Raw genomic sequence first — 17,120 nt, 5'->3', positions numbered from 1 at the left:
TAAAGATGTTAAAAAAATAAAGTAGATTTCTTATAAAAAATAGAATTATATATTATATACACATATATACAGGTCTTCCTCCACTTATGATTGGTTTACATTCTGATAAACCCATTATCAATTGAAAGTGTCATAAGGTAAAATGTGTTTCATACAACTAACCTATCAAACCTCGCAGTAAGCCTAGCCTAATCTAACCGTGCTCAGAACACTTACAGTAGCCTACAGTGGGGCAAAGTCATGTAAAACAAAACCTATTCTATAATAAAGTGTTGCATATCACATGTAGTTCACTGACTACTGTACTGAAAGTGGAAAACAGAATCATTGTGAGGATACTGCATTATTGTAAAAATATTGGGAGTTTACCCTTGTGATCCTGTCGCTGACTGCTGCCACTGCCCAGTAACACAAGAGAGTATCCTACAGCGCTAGCCCAGGAAAACTTCAAATGTAAAGTCTGAAGTACTTTTTCCAGTGAATGCATATTGCTTTCACACACATTGTAAAGATGCAAAATCTAAGTTGAACCATTGTAAATTGGGTCCTGTCTGTATATATACATCTCATATCTTTTTTTGTGTGTGGTACGCGGGCCTCTCACTGTCGTGGCCTCTCCCCTTGGGAAGCACAGGCTGCGGACGTGCAAGCTCAGTGGCCATGGCTCACGGGCCCAGCCACTCCGCGGCATGTGGGATCTTCCCGGACCAGGGCATGAACCCGTGTCCCCTGCATCGGCAGGCGGATTCTCAACCACTGCGCCACCAGGGAAGCCCTTATCTTCTTTTTTTTAAAAACATCTTTATTGGAGTATAATTGCTTTACAATGGTGTGTTAGTTACTGCTTTACAACAAAGTGAATCAGTTATACATATACATATGTTCCCATATCTCTTCCCTCTTGCGTCTCCCTCCCTCCCACCCTCCCTATCCCACCACTCTAGGTGGTCACAAACCACCCAACTGATCTCCCTGTGCTATGCAGCTGCTTCTCACTAGCTATCCACCCTACGTTTGGTAGTGTTTATATGTCCATGCCACTCTCTCACTTCGTCACAGCTTACCCTTCCCCCTCCCCATATCCTCAAGTCCATGCTCTAGTAGGTCTGTGTTTTATTCCCATCCTACCCCTAATCTCTTCATGACATTATTTTTCTTAGATTCCATATATATGTGTTAGCATACGCTATTTGTTTTTCTCCTTCTGACTTACTCCACTCTGTATGACAGACTCCAGGTCCATTCACCTCACTACAAATAACTCAGTTTCATTTCATTTTATGGCTCAGTAATATTCCATTGTATATATGTGCCACGTCTAGTTTATCCATTCCTCTGTTGATGGACACTTAGGTTAATTCCATGTCCTGGCTATTGTAAATAGAGCTGCAATGAACATTTTGGTACATGACTCTTTTTGAATTATGTTTTTCTCAAGGTATATGCCCAGTAGTGGGATTGCTGGGTTGTATGGTAGTTCTATTTGTAGTTTTTTAAGGAACCTCCATACTGTTCTCCATAGTGGCTGTATCAATTTACATTCCCACCAGCAGTGCAAGAGTGTTCCCTTTTCTCCACACCCTCTCCAGCATTTATTGTTTCTAGATTTTTTGATGACGGCCATTCTGACTAGTGTGAGGTGATATTTCATTGTAGTTTTGATTTGCATTTCTCTGATAATTAGTGATGTTGAGCATTCTTTCATGTATTTGTTGGCAATCTGTATATCTTCTTTGGAGAAATGTCTATTTAGTTCTGCCCATTTTTGGATTGGGATGTTTGTGGGTTTTTTTGTTATTGAGCTGCATGAGCTGCTTGTAAATTTTGGAGATTAATCCTTTGTCAGTTGCTTCATTTGCAACTATTTTCTCCCATTCTGAGGGTTGTCTTTTGGTCTTGTTTATGGTGTCCTTTGGTGTGCAAAAGCTTTTAAGTTTCATTAGGCCCCATTTGTTTATTTTTGTTTTTATTTCCATTCCTCTAGGACGTGGGTCAAAAAGGATCTTGCTGTGATTTATGTCATAGAGTGTTCTGCCTATGTTTTCCTCTAAGAGTTTGATAGTGTCTGGCCTTACATTTAGGTCTTTAACCCATTTTGAGTTTATTTTTGAGTATGGTGTTAGGGAGTGTTCTAATTTCATTCTTTTACAAGTACCTGTCCAGTTTTCTCGGCACCACTTATTGAAGAGGCTGTCTTTTCTCCACTGTATATTCTTGCCTCCTTTATCAAAGATAATGTGACCATATGTGTGTGGGTTTATCTCTGGGCCTTCTATCCTGTTCCTTTGATGTATATTTCTGTTTTTGTGCCAGTACCATACTGTCTTGAATACTGTAGCTTTGTAGTATAATCTGAAGTCAGGGAGCCTGATTCTTCCAGCTCCATTTTTCATTCTCAAGATTACTTTGGCTATTCGGGGTCTGTTTTGTTTCCATACAAATTGTGAAATTTTTTGTTCTAGTTCTGTAAAAAAATGCCAGTGGTAGTTTGATAGGCATTGCATTGAATCTGTAGATTTGTTTTGGTAGTAGAGTCATTTTCACAATGTTAATTCTTCCAATCCAAGAACATGGTATATCTGTCCATCTATTTATATCATCTTTAATTTCTTTCATCAGTGTCTTATAATTTTCTGCATACAGGTCTTTTGTCTCCTTAGGTAGGTTTATTCCTAGATATTTTATTCTTTTTGTTGCAGTGGTAAATGGGAGTGTTTTCTTAATTTCACTCTCAGATTTTTCATCATTAGTGTATAAGAATGCCAGAGATTTCTGTGCATTAATTTTGTATCCTGCTACTTTACCAAATTCATTGATTACCACTAGTAGTTTTCTGGTAACATCTTTAGGATTCTCTATGTATAGTATCATGTCATCTGCAAACAGTGACAGCTTTACTTCTTCTTTTTGGATTTGGATTCCTTTTATTTCTTTTTCTTCTCTGATTACTGTGGCTAGAACTTCCAAAACTATGTTGAATAAGAGTGGTGAGAGTGGGCAACCTTGTCTTGTTCTTGATCTTAGTGGAAATGGTTTCAGTTTTTCACCATTGAGGATGATGTTGGCTGTGGGTTTGTCATATATGGCCTTTATTATGTTGAGGAAAGTTCCCTCTTTGCCTACTTTCTGCAGGGTTTTTATCATAAATGGGTGTTGAATTTTGTCAAAAGTTTTCTCTGAATCTATTGAGATGATCATATGGTTTTTCTCCTTCAGTTTGTTGATATGGTGTATCACGTTGATTGATTTGCATATATTGAAGAATCCTTGCATCCTGGAATAAACCCCACTTGATCATGGTGTATGATCCTTTTAATGTGCTGTTGGATTCTGTTTGCTAGTATTTTGTTGAGGATTTTTGCATCTGTGTTCATCAGTGATATTGGCCTGTAGTTTTCTTTCTTTGTGATGTCTTTGTCTGTTTTTGGTATCTGGGTGATGGTGGCCACATAGAATGAGTTTGGGAGTGATCCTCCCTCTGCTGTCTTTTGGAAGAGTTTGAGAAGGATAGGTGTTAGCTCTTCCCTAAATGTTTGATAGACTTCGCCTGTGAAGCCATCTGGTCCTGGGCTTTTGTTTGTTGGAAGATTTTTCATCACAGTTTCAATTTCAGTGCTTGTGATTGGTCTGTTCATATTTTCTATTTCTTCCTGGTTCAGTCTTGTTAGGTTGTGCATTTCTAAGAATTTGTGCGTTTCTTCCAGGTTGTCCATTTTATTGGCATAACGTTGCTTGTTGTAATCTCTCATAATCTTTGTATTTCTGTGGTGTCTGTTGTTACTTCTCCTTTTTCATTTCTAATTCTATTGATTTGAGTCTTCTTCCTTTTTTTCTTGATGAGTCTGGCTAATGGTTTATCAATTTTATTTATCTTCTCAAAGAACCAGCTTTTAGTTTTATTGATCTTTGCTATCATTTTCTTCATTTCTTTTTCATTTATTTCTGATCTGATCTTTATGATTTCTTTTCTTCTGCTATATTTGTTTTATTTTTGTTCTTATTCCTCGAATTGCTTTAGGTGCAAGGTTAGGTTGTTTATTTGAGATGTTTCCTGTTTCTTAACGTAGGATTGTATTGCTATAAACTTCCCTTATATCTTCTTTATTCATCTTTTGGAGGACATTTAGGTTGTTTTTTTAATCTAAGCTATTATGAATAATGCTGCAATGAACCTGGATGTGCAGATATCTCTTTTAAGATACTGCTTTCACTTTCTTCATATATATACCCAGGAGCAAGATTTATGGATTATATGGTAGTTATATTTTTAATTTTTTGAGGAACAGCCATACTGTTTTCTATAATGGCTGTACCTATTTACATGACTACCAGCAGTGTATGAGGTCTCCTTTTCTCCACATCTTCACCAATGTTTGGTATGTCTTCTCTGTTTGGTGGCCATCTTAACAGGTGTGAGGTGACAACTTATGCTTTTGAGGTGCGTTTCCCTGCTGATTAGTGATGTTGAGCACCTATTCATATATCTACTGGCCATTTGAATGTCTTTGGAAAAATGTCTATTTGGGTCCTTTGCCCATTTTTCAATTGTTTCTTTTTGATATTGAGTTGTATGAGTTCTTTATATATTTTGGATATTAAACCCTTTTAGATATATGGTTTGCGAGTATCTTCTCCCATTCTGTAGGTTGCCTTTTTGATTTATTGTTTACTTTGCTGTGCTGAAGCTTTTTAGTTTGATATAGTCTCTTTTGTTTATTTTAATTGTTGCTTATGCTACTGGTGTCTTATCCAAGAAATCATTGCCAAGTTACCTTTTATTCTGTTTTCTTCTAGAAGTTTTATGGTTTCAGTTCTTACATTTGAGTCTTTGATCCACTTTTAGTTAAATTTTGTAAGTGGTATAAAGTGTCCAGTTTTATTTCTCTGCCTGTTTTCTCAACAGCATTTATTGAAGAAACTATCCTTCTCCTACTGTGTGTTCTTGGCACTACTGTCAAAAGTTAATTGACTGTGTACGCATGGATTTATGTCTGGGCTCTCTATTCTGATCCAATGATCTATGTGTGTGTTTTTATGCCTGGACCATATTGTTTTGATTACTATAGCTTTGTAATATAGCTTGAAATCAAGAAGTATCTACATTTAAAAATGTATCATCACAAATAACAGTATGGTAATATAGTAATTTGAGGGCAGATGACAGTAAAGTAACTTGAGGAAATATTTTCAATGTAGACTTTCTCAAGTTATTTTATTGTCACCTGCCTGAAAATTACTGTAATACCTCAACATATATATAGGGATTAGGAATGTGCCTTCTAGAGTTAGGAGACACAAAACTTGCACAAGAATAAGCAGTGGTCCTGGCAGAACAAATAACATGCTCTTTCCCTGACATCAACACAAAATAAAACAGAGCAAACCTAAAGGAAAACCAAGACTCCTGATTCAGCTATACCACTGTCATGCAGTTTATTCACTCTGCCTAATTCTTCCTACTTTGTCATCTCTAATTCTTAATCCAGAAGACCAGCATATGTGGAATAAATAGAAATCCTTTCAGTTCATTATACTTCACCTTGGGATGGCTCTTGTTTCCAGATGTCCTGGGAACTGTTTCTACTTAGCAAATACATTTCTTTCTTAGGAAACCATACTTACTCACAAACTATCACACTGACAAACCAGATATGAAAGAGAGATACCATCCTCCATACCCAATTTTCTCTTCTTTTTATGCTTTAGAGACATAAATTCATTTTGGCTTTCATGAAAAGACTGGAGTTAACAGTTTTTTGCTTGGAGTCATCCTAATAGACTTTCAAGTCATTGGATCTGGATTCAAATGTCATCTCTTGCACTTAACTATGCTTAATGTCTAAATATATACCTTATTCCCCTCTGATTTGGGAAGTATATACTGATGCTAATGTGTGTGTGCACACATACATAGCAGAGATGGCAGTCCAGCAAGAAGCCAGGGGCAATCCCAAGACGCTAGTCAGCACCACTTCTAAATTCAGTTGCTCTGAGCTGACTTAAATCCATCTTTCTTCATCTCCTGGGCAGGGTCTCTGTAGAGACATGGTAGTTCTGAGTCTGTGGCCTCATCTGGTACAAAACTGTTCTCTATTGAAAGGCCTGGGGCCAGAGACCTCATTTACTTTCCCCAGAGTCTTCACAGATGGAAATGAGAATTTCTATTTCACAAAGCAAAAGGGCATGCTGTCGGAACTACAGCGTCTGCTTCTCAATTCAATAAAGCAAATTCAAAACCTAATGTCCCCTGCTGCTGACCTTGTCACAGTGACTGTGTTTTTTCAACACGGTTGTATCTCCTTTGTAACTGTGTTTAACTCACTGCAGGGCCAGACACTTGCATGCATAGGAACAGTGCTGCAAAAGCCTTTGCCCTGTTCAGTGCTGTAAGAAGAAGGATTCTTCAGAGGTGCCAGGAGAGATCTGTGGCTGCCAACAGAAGGTTTTAGAGACAACTATTTACCATTCTGGACTTTTTCTTTTAGGTACTATGCAGGGATAACCATTAGAATTCCATAGATACAACTTCTTCCTTTATAAATGAGGAATCTGAGGCCCAGAAGTTTAATAACTTGCCTAAATTTATATCGATACATCAGTTGGTGGAGGTTTCCTAAAATGGCGGCCACCAGAGATCTCTGTGCCACTGTCCAGGCAAAGTCTCTGCATTATAAACTCCTAGGAGGACTTGCTGTGTGGAGGGCCTGCTATGGTGTGCTTGGTTCGTCATGGAGAGTGGGGCCAAAGCCTGTGAGGTCACACTGTCTGGGAATTTCTCTGAATAGATGGCTAAATCCATGAAGGTTGTGGATGGCCTGATGATCCACATGGGGACCCTGTTAACTACTATGTCGATACCAGTATGTACCATGTGACACTCAGACAGTGTGCACTGGGCGTCAAAGTGAAGATCATGTTGCCCTGGGACCCAAGTGGTAAGATTGGCCTTAAGAAGCCCCTGCCTAACGATGTGAGCATTATGGAACCCAGAGATGACATACTGCCCACCACCTCTGTCTCAGAAGAGAACGGTGGGAAGCCGGAGCTGCCAGCTATGCCCCAGACAGTACACATGGCATAACAGTGTGTCTTTGGCAGTTGGATCTGGAGTCTGCAGGTTGCTCTCTAAAGATCTTTAGTAAAATCTGTTAAAAAAGAGAATGGACTTCCCTGGTGGCACAGTGGTTGAGAGTCCACCTGCCGATGCAGGGGACACGGGTTCGTGCCCCAGTCCAGGAAGATCCCACATGCCACGGAGCGGCTGGGGCCATGGGCCATGGCCGCTGAGCCTGCACCTCTGGAGCCTGTGCTCTGCAATGGGAGAGGCCACAACAGTGAGAGGCCTGCGTACCACAAAAAAAAAAAAAAAAAAAGAGAGAGAGAAAAAAAATCAAGATCTCACACAAGAGCCTTTTTATAGCCGCAGGTTGTATTCTCCATTTACTAATCTCTAATCATCACTTATTTTACTCTGGACCAGTGTTTCTTTTGGATCAGAGTTTCTCTAAGTATGATCCCTGAGAAATCTGCATCAGAATCTCCTTGTGTGCCTGTTAGAATGCAGATTCCTGGGACCTGCTCCAGGACTATAATTTTCATGTCTCTGAAATTGGAGAAATTTTCATTTTCAACATGCACCTGAGGTGATTCCTATGAAATATAGCCTTTTTTCTTTTTCTTTTGAACTAAATTTAGACTTACCGAAGAGTTGCAAAGATAGTACAGAAAGTTTCTATGTACACTTCATCCAGCTTCTTTTAATGTTAACATTTTACCTAATAATATAGTATATCTATCAAACCAAAAAATTACCATTGGAACATTATTAATAACCAATTATGGACTTTATTCATATTTCACCAATTTTTTTTCACTAACTATATTTCTGTTGTTCTAGGACCCAATTTACTGTCCCACGTTGCTTTTAGTTATTATGTATACCAAATTGTACTGCTCTAGATTGTAAACCCATGTTCCACACTACAGGGGCTGAATCCCGGCTCTGAAGGCAGCCAAAGGCTTAATTCAGGTACTCATGTGATGGTACTTAAGTTCAAGCTACAATGACAGTACTCTTAATAACGCTGCAGAGATTCAATCACTCAGAAACAAATTTGAAGGACACATAAAACACCATTCAGTCTCTCATTTTACGGATAGAGTTCCTTTATCCTAGAGAAGAAATTTGAGCAATTTGGTTGAAACATTGGAACTGTAGTCCATTTCACTTGTCTCCAAGTTACCTTGTAATTTCTTTAATCATCTGGCTTTGATTATAGTTCTTTCCTTTATTCTCAAAGTGAAGGTCAGTGAACAGTTTTAAAAAGTATTATCCATGATTTCATATGGTTCTTCCAGTTATCCATGAGAGGAATACGAGAAGTCTAGTTTTCTCCAATTTGGCGTTCAGGAAACAGGTTCAGAGAGTTAAAACTGAGGTCCCCAAGGTTCCATGGCAAGCATACAGCTAAGCCCTATCCATACCTCTACAAGCTGACTCCTGAATTAGTGCCATTCTGCAGTATGCCACACGCCTCCAGCCCTAAATTTATGCACTCTGTGCTGAAACGGATATTTTGTGTATTCAAATAGAACATTTGGAGGAGTGAGTATTTATACACAAATTCAAATAGGGCACCCAAATGGGGAAACGTTGTGAACCTGGCATATTTAGCAATTATAAATGGGAGACATGATTGTGGGAAGGGAAATGACATAAATCAGTGTGAATATCTATTCTCGGTGGAAAAGACTAGATAATTCTAAGGGTTTTTTTAAACATTTTTATTGGAGTATAATTGCTCTACAATGGTGTGTTAGTTTCTGCTTTATAACAAAGTGAATCAGCCATACATATACATATATCCCCATATCTCCTGCCTCTTGAGTGTCCCTCCCACCCTCCCTATCCCATCCCTCTAGGTGGACGCAAAGCACCGAGCTGATCTCCCTGTGCTATGCAGCTGCTTCCCACTAGCTATCTGTTTTACATTTGGTAGTGTATATATGTCCATGCCATTCTCTCACTTCGTCCCAGTTTACACTCCCCCCTCCCTGTGTCCTCAGGTCCATTCTCTACCTCTGCATCTTTATTCCTATCCTGCCCCTAGGTTCTTCAAAACATTTTTTTTTTTAGATTTCATATACATGTGTTAGCATACAGTATTTATTTTTCTCTTTCTGACTTACATCACTCTGTATGACAGACTCTAGGTCCATCCACATCACTACAAATAACTCAATTTCATTTCTTTTTATGGCTGACAAATATTCCATTGTATATATGTGCCACATCTTGTTTATCCATTCCTCTGTTGATGGACACTTAGGTTGCTTCCATGTCCTGGCTATTGTAAATAGAGCTGCAATGAACATTGCAGTACATGACTCTTTTTGAATTATGGTTTTCTCAGGGTATATGCCCAGTAGTTGGATTGCTGGGTCTTATGGTAGTTCTACTTTAGTTTTTTAAGGAACCTCCATACTGTTCTCCATAGTGGCTGTATCAGTTTACATTCCCACAAACAATACAAGAGGTTTCCCTTTTCTCCACACCATCTCCAGCATTTATTGTTTGTAGATTTTTTGATGATGGCCATTCTGACAAGTGTGAGGTGATACCTCATTGTAGTTTTGATTTGCATCTCTCTAATGATTAATGATGTTGAGCATCCTTTCACGTGTTTGTTGGCAATCTGTATATCTTCTTTGGAGAAATGTCTGTTTAGGTCTTCTGACCATTTTTGGATTGGGTTGTTTGTTTTTCTGATATTCAGCTGCATGAGCTGCTTGTAAATTTTGGAGATTAATCCTTTGTCAGTTGCTTCATTTACAAATATTTTCTCCATTCTAAGGTTATATGTTTGTCTTGTTTATGGTTTCCTTTGCTGTGCAAAAGCTTTTAAGTTTCATTAGGTCACATTTGTTTAGTTTTCTTTTTATTTCCATATCTAGGAGGTGGGTCAAAAAGAATCTTGCTGTGATTTATGTTGTAGAGTGTTCTGCCTAAGTTTTTCTTTAAGAGTTTGATAGTGTCTGGCCTTACATTTAGGTCTTTAATCCATTTTGAGTTTATTTTTGAGTATGGTGTTAGGGAGTGTTCTAACTTCATTGTTTTACATGTATCTGTCCAGGTTTCTCAGCACCACTAATTGAAGCGGCTGTCTTTTCTGCACTGTATATTCTTGCCTCCTTTATCAAAGATAATGTGACCTTATGTGTGTGGGTTTATCTCTGGGCCTTCTATCCTGTTCCATTGATGTATATTTCTGTTTTTGTGCCAGTACCATACTGTCTTGATTACTGTAGCTTTGTAGTATAGTCTGAAGTCAGGGAGCCTGATTCCTCCAGCTCCGTTTTTCTTTCTCAAGATTGCTTTGGTTATTCATGGTCTTTGTGTTTCCATAGAAATTGTGAAATTTTTTGTTCTAGTTCTGTGAAAAATGCCATTGGTAGTTTGATAGGGATTGCATTGAATCTGTAGATTGCTTTGGGTAGTAGAGTCATTTTCACAATGTTGATTCTTCCAATCCAAGAACATGGTATATCTCTCCATCTGTTTGTATCATTTTTAATATCTTTCATCAGTGTCTTATAGTTTTCTGCATACCGGTCTTTTGTCTCCTTAGATTGGTGTATTCCTAGGTATTCCTTCCGTTGCAGTGCTATATGGGAGTGTTGCCTTAATTTCACTTTCAGATTTTTCATCATTAGTTTATAGGAATGCAAGAGATTTCTGTGCATTAATTTTGTATCCTGTTACTTTACCAAATTCATGGATTAGCTCTAGTAGCTTTCTGGTAACATCTTTAGGATTCTCTATGCATACTATCATGTCATCTGCAAACAGTGAGAGCTTTACTTCTTCTTTTCCGATTTGGATTCCTTTTATTTCTTTTTCTTCTCTCATTGCTGTGGCTAAAACTTCCAAAACTATGTTGAATAATAGTGGTGAAAGTGAGCAACCTTCTCTTGTTTCTGATCTTAGTGGAAATGGTTTCAGTGTTTCACCATTGAGAATGACGTTGGCTGTGTGTGTTGTCATATATGGCCTTTATTATGTTGAGGTAAGTTCCCTCTATGCCTACTTTCTGGAGGGTTTTTTACCAAAAATCGCTGTTGATTTCTGTCTAAAGCTTTTTCTGCATCTATTGAGATGATCATATGGGTTTTCTCCTTCAATTTATTAATATAGTGTATCACATTGATTGATTTCCATATATTGCAGAATCCTTGCATTCCTGGGATAAATCCCACTTGATCATGGTGTATGATCCTTTTAATGTGCTGCTGGATTCTGTTTGCTAGTATTTTGTTGAGGAGTTTTGCTTCTATGTTCATCAGTGTTACTGGCCTGTAGTTTTCTTTTTATGTGACATCTTTCTCTGGTTTTGGATCATTGTGATGGTGGCCTCTTAGAATGAGTTTGGGAGTGTTCCTCCCTCTGCTGTATTTTAGAAGTGTTTGAGAAGGACAGGTTTAACTCTTCCTTCAGTGTTTGATAGAATTCGCCTGTGAAGCCATCTGGTGCTGGGCTTTTATTTGTTGGAAGATTTTTAATCACAGTTTCAATTTCAGTGCTTGTGATTGGTCTGTTTTTATTTTCTGCTTCTTCCTGGTTTAGTCTCAGAAGGTTGTGCTTTTGTAAGAATTTGTCCATTTCTTCCAGGTTATCCATTTTATTGGCCTATAGTTGCTTGTAGTAATCTCGCATGATCCTTTGTACTTCTGCAGTGTCAGTTGTTACTTCTCCCTTTTCATTTCTAATTTTATTGATTTGAATCTTCTACCTTTTTTTCTTGATGGGTCTGACTAATGGTTTATCAATTTCGTTTATCTTCTCAAAGAACATGCTTTTAGTTTTATTTATCTTTGCCATTGTTTCCTACATTTCTTTTAAAATTATTTCTGATCTGATCCTTATTATTTCTTTCCTTTTGCTAACTTTGGGGTTTTTTGTTCTTTTTTCTCTAATTGCTTTAGGTGTAAGGCTGGGTTGTTTATTTGAGATATTTCTTGTTTCTTGAGGTAGGATTGTATTGCTATAAACTCCCTTCTTAGAACTGCTTTTGTTGCATCCCATACGGTTTGATTCATCGTGTTTTAATTGTCAGTTGTTTCTGGCTTCTTTTAAATTTCTTCTTTGATTTCTTCAGTGATCTATTGGTTATTTCATACTGTATTGTTTAGCCTGCACGTGTTTTATTTTTTTACATATTTTTTCCTGTAATATCTAGTCTCATAGCGTTGTGGTCAGAAAAGATACTTGATACGATTTCAATTTTCTTAAATTTACCAAGGCTTGATTTGTGACCCAAGATATGATCTATCCTGCAGAATGTTCCATGAGAACTTGAGAAGAAAGTGCATTCTGTTGTTTTTGGATGGAATTTCCTATAAATATCAATTAAGTCCATCTTGTTTAATGTGTCATTTAAAGCTTGTGTTTCCTTATTTATTTTCATTTTGGTTGATCTGTCAATTGGTGAAAGTGGGGTGTAAATGTCCCCTACAATGATTGTGTTACTGTTGATTTCCCCTTTTATGGCTGTTAGCATTTGCCTTATGTATTGAAGTTGGGTGCATAAATATTTACAATTCTTCTTGGATTGATCATTATGTAGTGTCCTTCTTTGTCTCTGGAAATAGTCTTTATTTTAAAGTCTATTTTGTCTGAGATGAGGATTGCTACTCCATTTTTCTTTAGATTTCCATGTGCATGGAATATCTTTTTCCATCCCCTCACTTTCAGTCAGTTTGTGTCCCTCGGTCTGAAGTGGGTCTCTTGTAGACAGCATATATATGGGTGTTGTTTTGTAACCATTCAGCCAGTCTATGTCTTTTGGTTGGAGTATTGAATCCATTTACATTTAAGGTGGTTACTGATATGTATATCCCTGTTACCATTTTCTTAATTGTTTTGGGTTTGTTATTGTAGGTCTTTTCCTTCTCTTGTGTTTCCTGGCTAGAGAATTTTCTTTAGCATTTGTTGTAAAGCTGGTTTGATAATGCTGAATTCTCTTAGCTTTTGCTTGTCTGAAAAGGTTTTAATTTCTCCATCAAATCTGAATGAGATCCTTGCTGGGTAGAGTAATCTTGGTTGTAGGTTTTTCCCTTTCATCACTTTCAATATGTCCTGCCACTCCTTTCTGGCTTGCAGAGTTTCTGCTGAAAGTTCAGCTGTTAATCTTATACGGATTCTCTTGTATGTTGTTTGTTGTGTTTCCCTTGCTGCTTTTAATATTTTTTCTTTTATTTAATTTTTGATGGTTTGATTAATATGTGTCTTGGCATGTTTCTCCTTGGATTTATCCTGTGTGGGACTCTCTGCACTTCAGGTACTTGATTGACTATTTCCTTTCCCATATTAGGGACATTTTCAACTATAATCCCTTCAAATATTTTCTCAGTCCCTCCCTTTCTTTTTCTCTTCTTCTTCTGGGACCCCTATAATTCAAATGTTGGTTTGTTTAATGTTGTCCCAGAGGTCTCTGAAACTGTCCTCAATTCTTTTCATTCTTTTTTCTTTATTCTACTCTGCAGCATTTATTTTCACTATTTTAGCTTCCAGGTCACTTATCCATTCTTCTGCCTCCGTTATTCTGCTATTGGTTCCTTCTAGAGAAGTTTTAATTTCATTTATTGTGCTGTTCATCAGTGTTTGTTTGCTCTTTAGGTCTTCTGGGTCCTTGTTAAACGTTTCTTCTATGTTCCCCATTCTGTTTCCATGATTTTGGATCATCCTTACTGTCATTACTCTGAATTCTTTTTCAGGTAGGCTCCCTATTTCCTCTTCGTTTGGTCTTGTGGGTTTTCACCTTGCTCCTTCATCTGCTATGTTTTCTCTGTCTTCTCATTTTGGTTAATTTACTGTGTTTAGTGTCTCCTTTTCACAGTCTGCAGGTTCGTAGTTCCCATTGTTTTTTGTGTCTGCCTCCAGTGGCTAAGGTTGTTTCAGTGGGTTGTGTAGGCTTCCCTGTGGAGGGTAGTTCTGCCTGTGCTCTGGTGGATGAGGCTGTATTTTGTCTTTCTGATGGGCAGGACCACATCTGGTTGTGTGTTTTGGGGTGTCTGTGACCTTTTTATGATTTAGGCAGACTGTCTGTTAATGGGTGTGATTGTGTTCCTGTCTTGCTAGTTGTTTGGCATAGGGTGTCCAGCACTGTAGCTTGCTGGTCATTAAGTGGAGCTGGTTCTTAGTGTTGAGATGGAGATCTCTGGGAGAGCTTTCGTCGTTTGATATTACATGGAGCTGGGAGGTCTCTGGTGTACCAGTGTCTGCAACTCGACTCTCTCACCTCAGAGGCACAGACCTGACACCCAGCTGGACCACCAATACCCTGTCAACCACATGGCTCAGAAGAAAATGGGGGACAAAGGAAGGGAAGAAAGAAAAATATGAAATAAAGTTATTGAGTAAATTTTTTTTAATTATTAAAAATTAAAAAAATATTAAAAAGTACAATAAAAGAAAGAAAGAAGAGAGCAACCAAACCAGAAAACATATCTACCAATGATGGGAAGTGCTAAAAACTATACTTTAAAAAAAAAATAATGGATGGACAGACAAAACTGTAGGACAAATGGTAAAAGCAAAGCTATACCGACATACTCACATAAAGAAGCATACACATACACCCTCACAAAAAGAGAAAAAGCAAATATATATACATATATATATATATGTATAGAAAAAAAAGAGAGCAACCAGATCAATAAACAAATCTACCAATGATAATAAACTCTAAATAGTAAAGTAAGATAAACATAAAACCAGAAACAAATTAGATGCAGTAAGTAAACCCCAAGTCTACAGTTGCTACCAAAGTCCACCACCTCATTTTTGGGTTGATTCATTGTCTGTTCAGGTATTCCAGAGATGCAGGGTACATCGAGTTGATTGTGGAGATTTAATCCACTGCTCCTGAGGCTGCTGGGAGAGATTTCCCTTTCTCTTCTTTGTTTGCACAGCTCCTGGGTTTCAGCTTTGGATTTGGCCTTGCCTCGGCATGTAGTTCTCCTGAGGGCATTTGTTCTTCACTCAGACAGGGTGGGGTTAAAGTAGCAGTTGATTAGGGGACTCTGGCTCACTCAGGCCAGGGGAGAGGGAGGGGTATGGAATGCAGGGCGAGCCTGTGGTGGCAGAGGCTGGCATGACTTTGCAACAGCCTGAGGTGCTGTGTGTTCTCCCAGGGAAGTTGTCCCTGCATCAGAGGACCTTTGCAGCGGTGGACGGCACAGAATCCTGGGAGAGGAGGTGTGGATACTGACCTGTACTTTGCACACAGGCTTCTTGGTAGCTGTAGCAGCAGCGTTAGCATTTCATGCCCGTCTCTGGTGTCTGTGCTGATAGCTGTTGTCCGGGCCTATTTCTGGAGCTTGTTTAGGCAGTGCTCTGAATCCCCTCTCCTTGCACACTCTGAAACAATGGTGTCTTGCCTCTTAGGTAGGTCCATACTTTTTCCAGGACTCCCTCCTGGCTAGCTGTGGTGCACTAGCCCCCTTTAGGCTGTGTTCACACAGCCAACCCCAGTCCTCTCCCTGGGATCTGAACTCTAAAGCCTGAGCCTCAGCTCTCAGCCCCCACCAGCCCCGGCAGGTGAGCAGACAAGCCTCTCAGGATGGTGAGTGCTGGTTGGCACTGATCCTCTGTGCAGGAATTCTGCTTTGCCCTCCGCACCCCTGTTGCTGTGGTCTCCTCTGTGGCTCTGAAGCTTCCCCCCACAGCCCCGCTACCTCCCGTCTCCACCAGTGAAAGGGCCTCCTAGTGTGTGGAGACTTTTCCTCCTTCACAGCTCCCTCCCAGAGCTTTATGTCCTGTGTGTATTCTTTTGTCTCTGTTTTTTCTTTTTTCTTTTGCCCTGCCCAGGTACTTGTGGAGTTTCTTGCCTTTTGGGAAGTCTGAGTTCTTCTGCCAGAATTCAGTAGGTGTTCTGTAGGAGTTGTTCCACATGTAGAGGTATTTCTGATGTATTTGTGGTTAGGAAGATGATATCCACTTTTTACTTCTCTGCTATCTTGAAGGTGTCCAGGTTTTTTGTTTTTTTTAATTTAGGTACCTCACTCCTTGTCTGTCCTGAGAATGAAATGAGTGACCATGAATTTTGTCACTGCTCACAGCTTGGCATGTTTCTGGAAAAAAATTAATTGTTTATGGGGAAATCAGTATAATTTAAGACCCTGTTACACACAAACGTACCAACAAAGGTGTATACAGGAAAGATAGAGTTCTAGTCCTGTTTTTACCACTAAAACTAGTTTGTGCCCATACACAAATAGTTGTTTGTTTGTGTCTTGGTACTGTGTCACAGTCAGCCTAAATGTAAATGAGAGGGTGCAAATTGGTGGTTTCTTGGGCAAAGCCATAGCTAGGATCAGTCAGGGGGGGATTACCATGGGAAGGAGCTGGTGGTTAAGCCTACTTGTGGTGTGGTTTGATGGGGGTGTATTCACATGAAAGGCTATCATCCTTTCCCTGTGTTGGCCGTGATTCCCAAGGTCTTGCTCTGTTTCCTCTGATGTTTTTTCATTAGAGTCTTAACAAAAGGCAATTCCATACATGTTTTTATTTTTATTGATTCCTTTAAAGTCATACATGGGGTAGAAAGTTTCCCCTGCTCCCCATCCCACTGTGCCTCTGCTCTAGGGTCTTGTCCTGAATTCATATGCTTCTTAAGTTTCCAGGACTGAAGCATCTCTTGGTAAATAGAATGAACAGGCTTTGTCTTCTGTAAGGCTTTAGATCACAGAAATTTGGCAGAGTGGGTAATCTTTTTGACAGAGCCATACGAACTATTCATCCATCACGTCTAGAGGCCTAAGTGTGGGAGGCAACCTTGGAGAATTGGGAAATAACTGAAGTGTGGCTTTCAGGTCCAGCCTCTAAATAAGAAAGACAGGCTTAAGGGGTTGTTCTTCCAGTAGGATTTGCCTTCTAACAGGGGAAGTTAGAAGACCCCGTCAACTCGGGAAAATAAATCTTTAAAGGTGAAACTTCTGAAGGGTATCTGGGGTTGTGAGAGATATTGTTAGTTGACCTGAACATACCCCCAAATCCAACAAAATGGGCATTTTTTTTGCTATATAGTTAGAATTAGCCCCAGGAAGTTATCTTGGTAATT

General features: G+C 38.9%; 1 pseudogene; it reads left to right on the top strand.

Annotated features, from left to right (window-relative positions):
- The first annotated feature begins 6,728 nt into the window (after positions 1 to 6,728).
- Positions 6,729 to 7,081, top strand: LOC131755756 (small ribosomal subunit protein uS3-like; annotated as a pseudogene).
- Positions 7,082 to 17,120: the final 10,039 nt, after the last annotated feature.

Source organism: Kogia breviceps, chromosome 4 (assembly GCF_026419965.1).
Source record: "Kogia breviceps isolate mKogBre1 chromosome 4, mKogBre1 haplotype 1, whole genome shotgun sequence".
NCBI lineage: Eukaryota > Metazoa > Chordata > Mammalia > Artiodactyla > Physeteridae > Kogia > Kogia breviceps.
The sequence above is the reverse complement of the archived record's forward strand: the minus strand, read 5'-3'. Positions and strand labels throughout refer to the sequence as shown.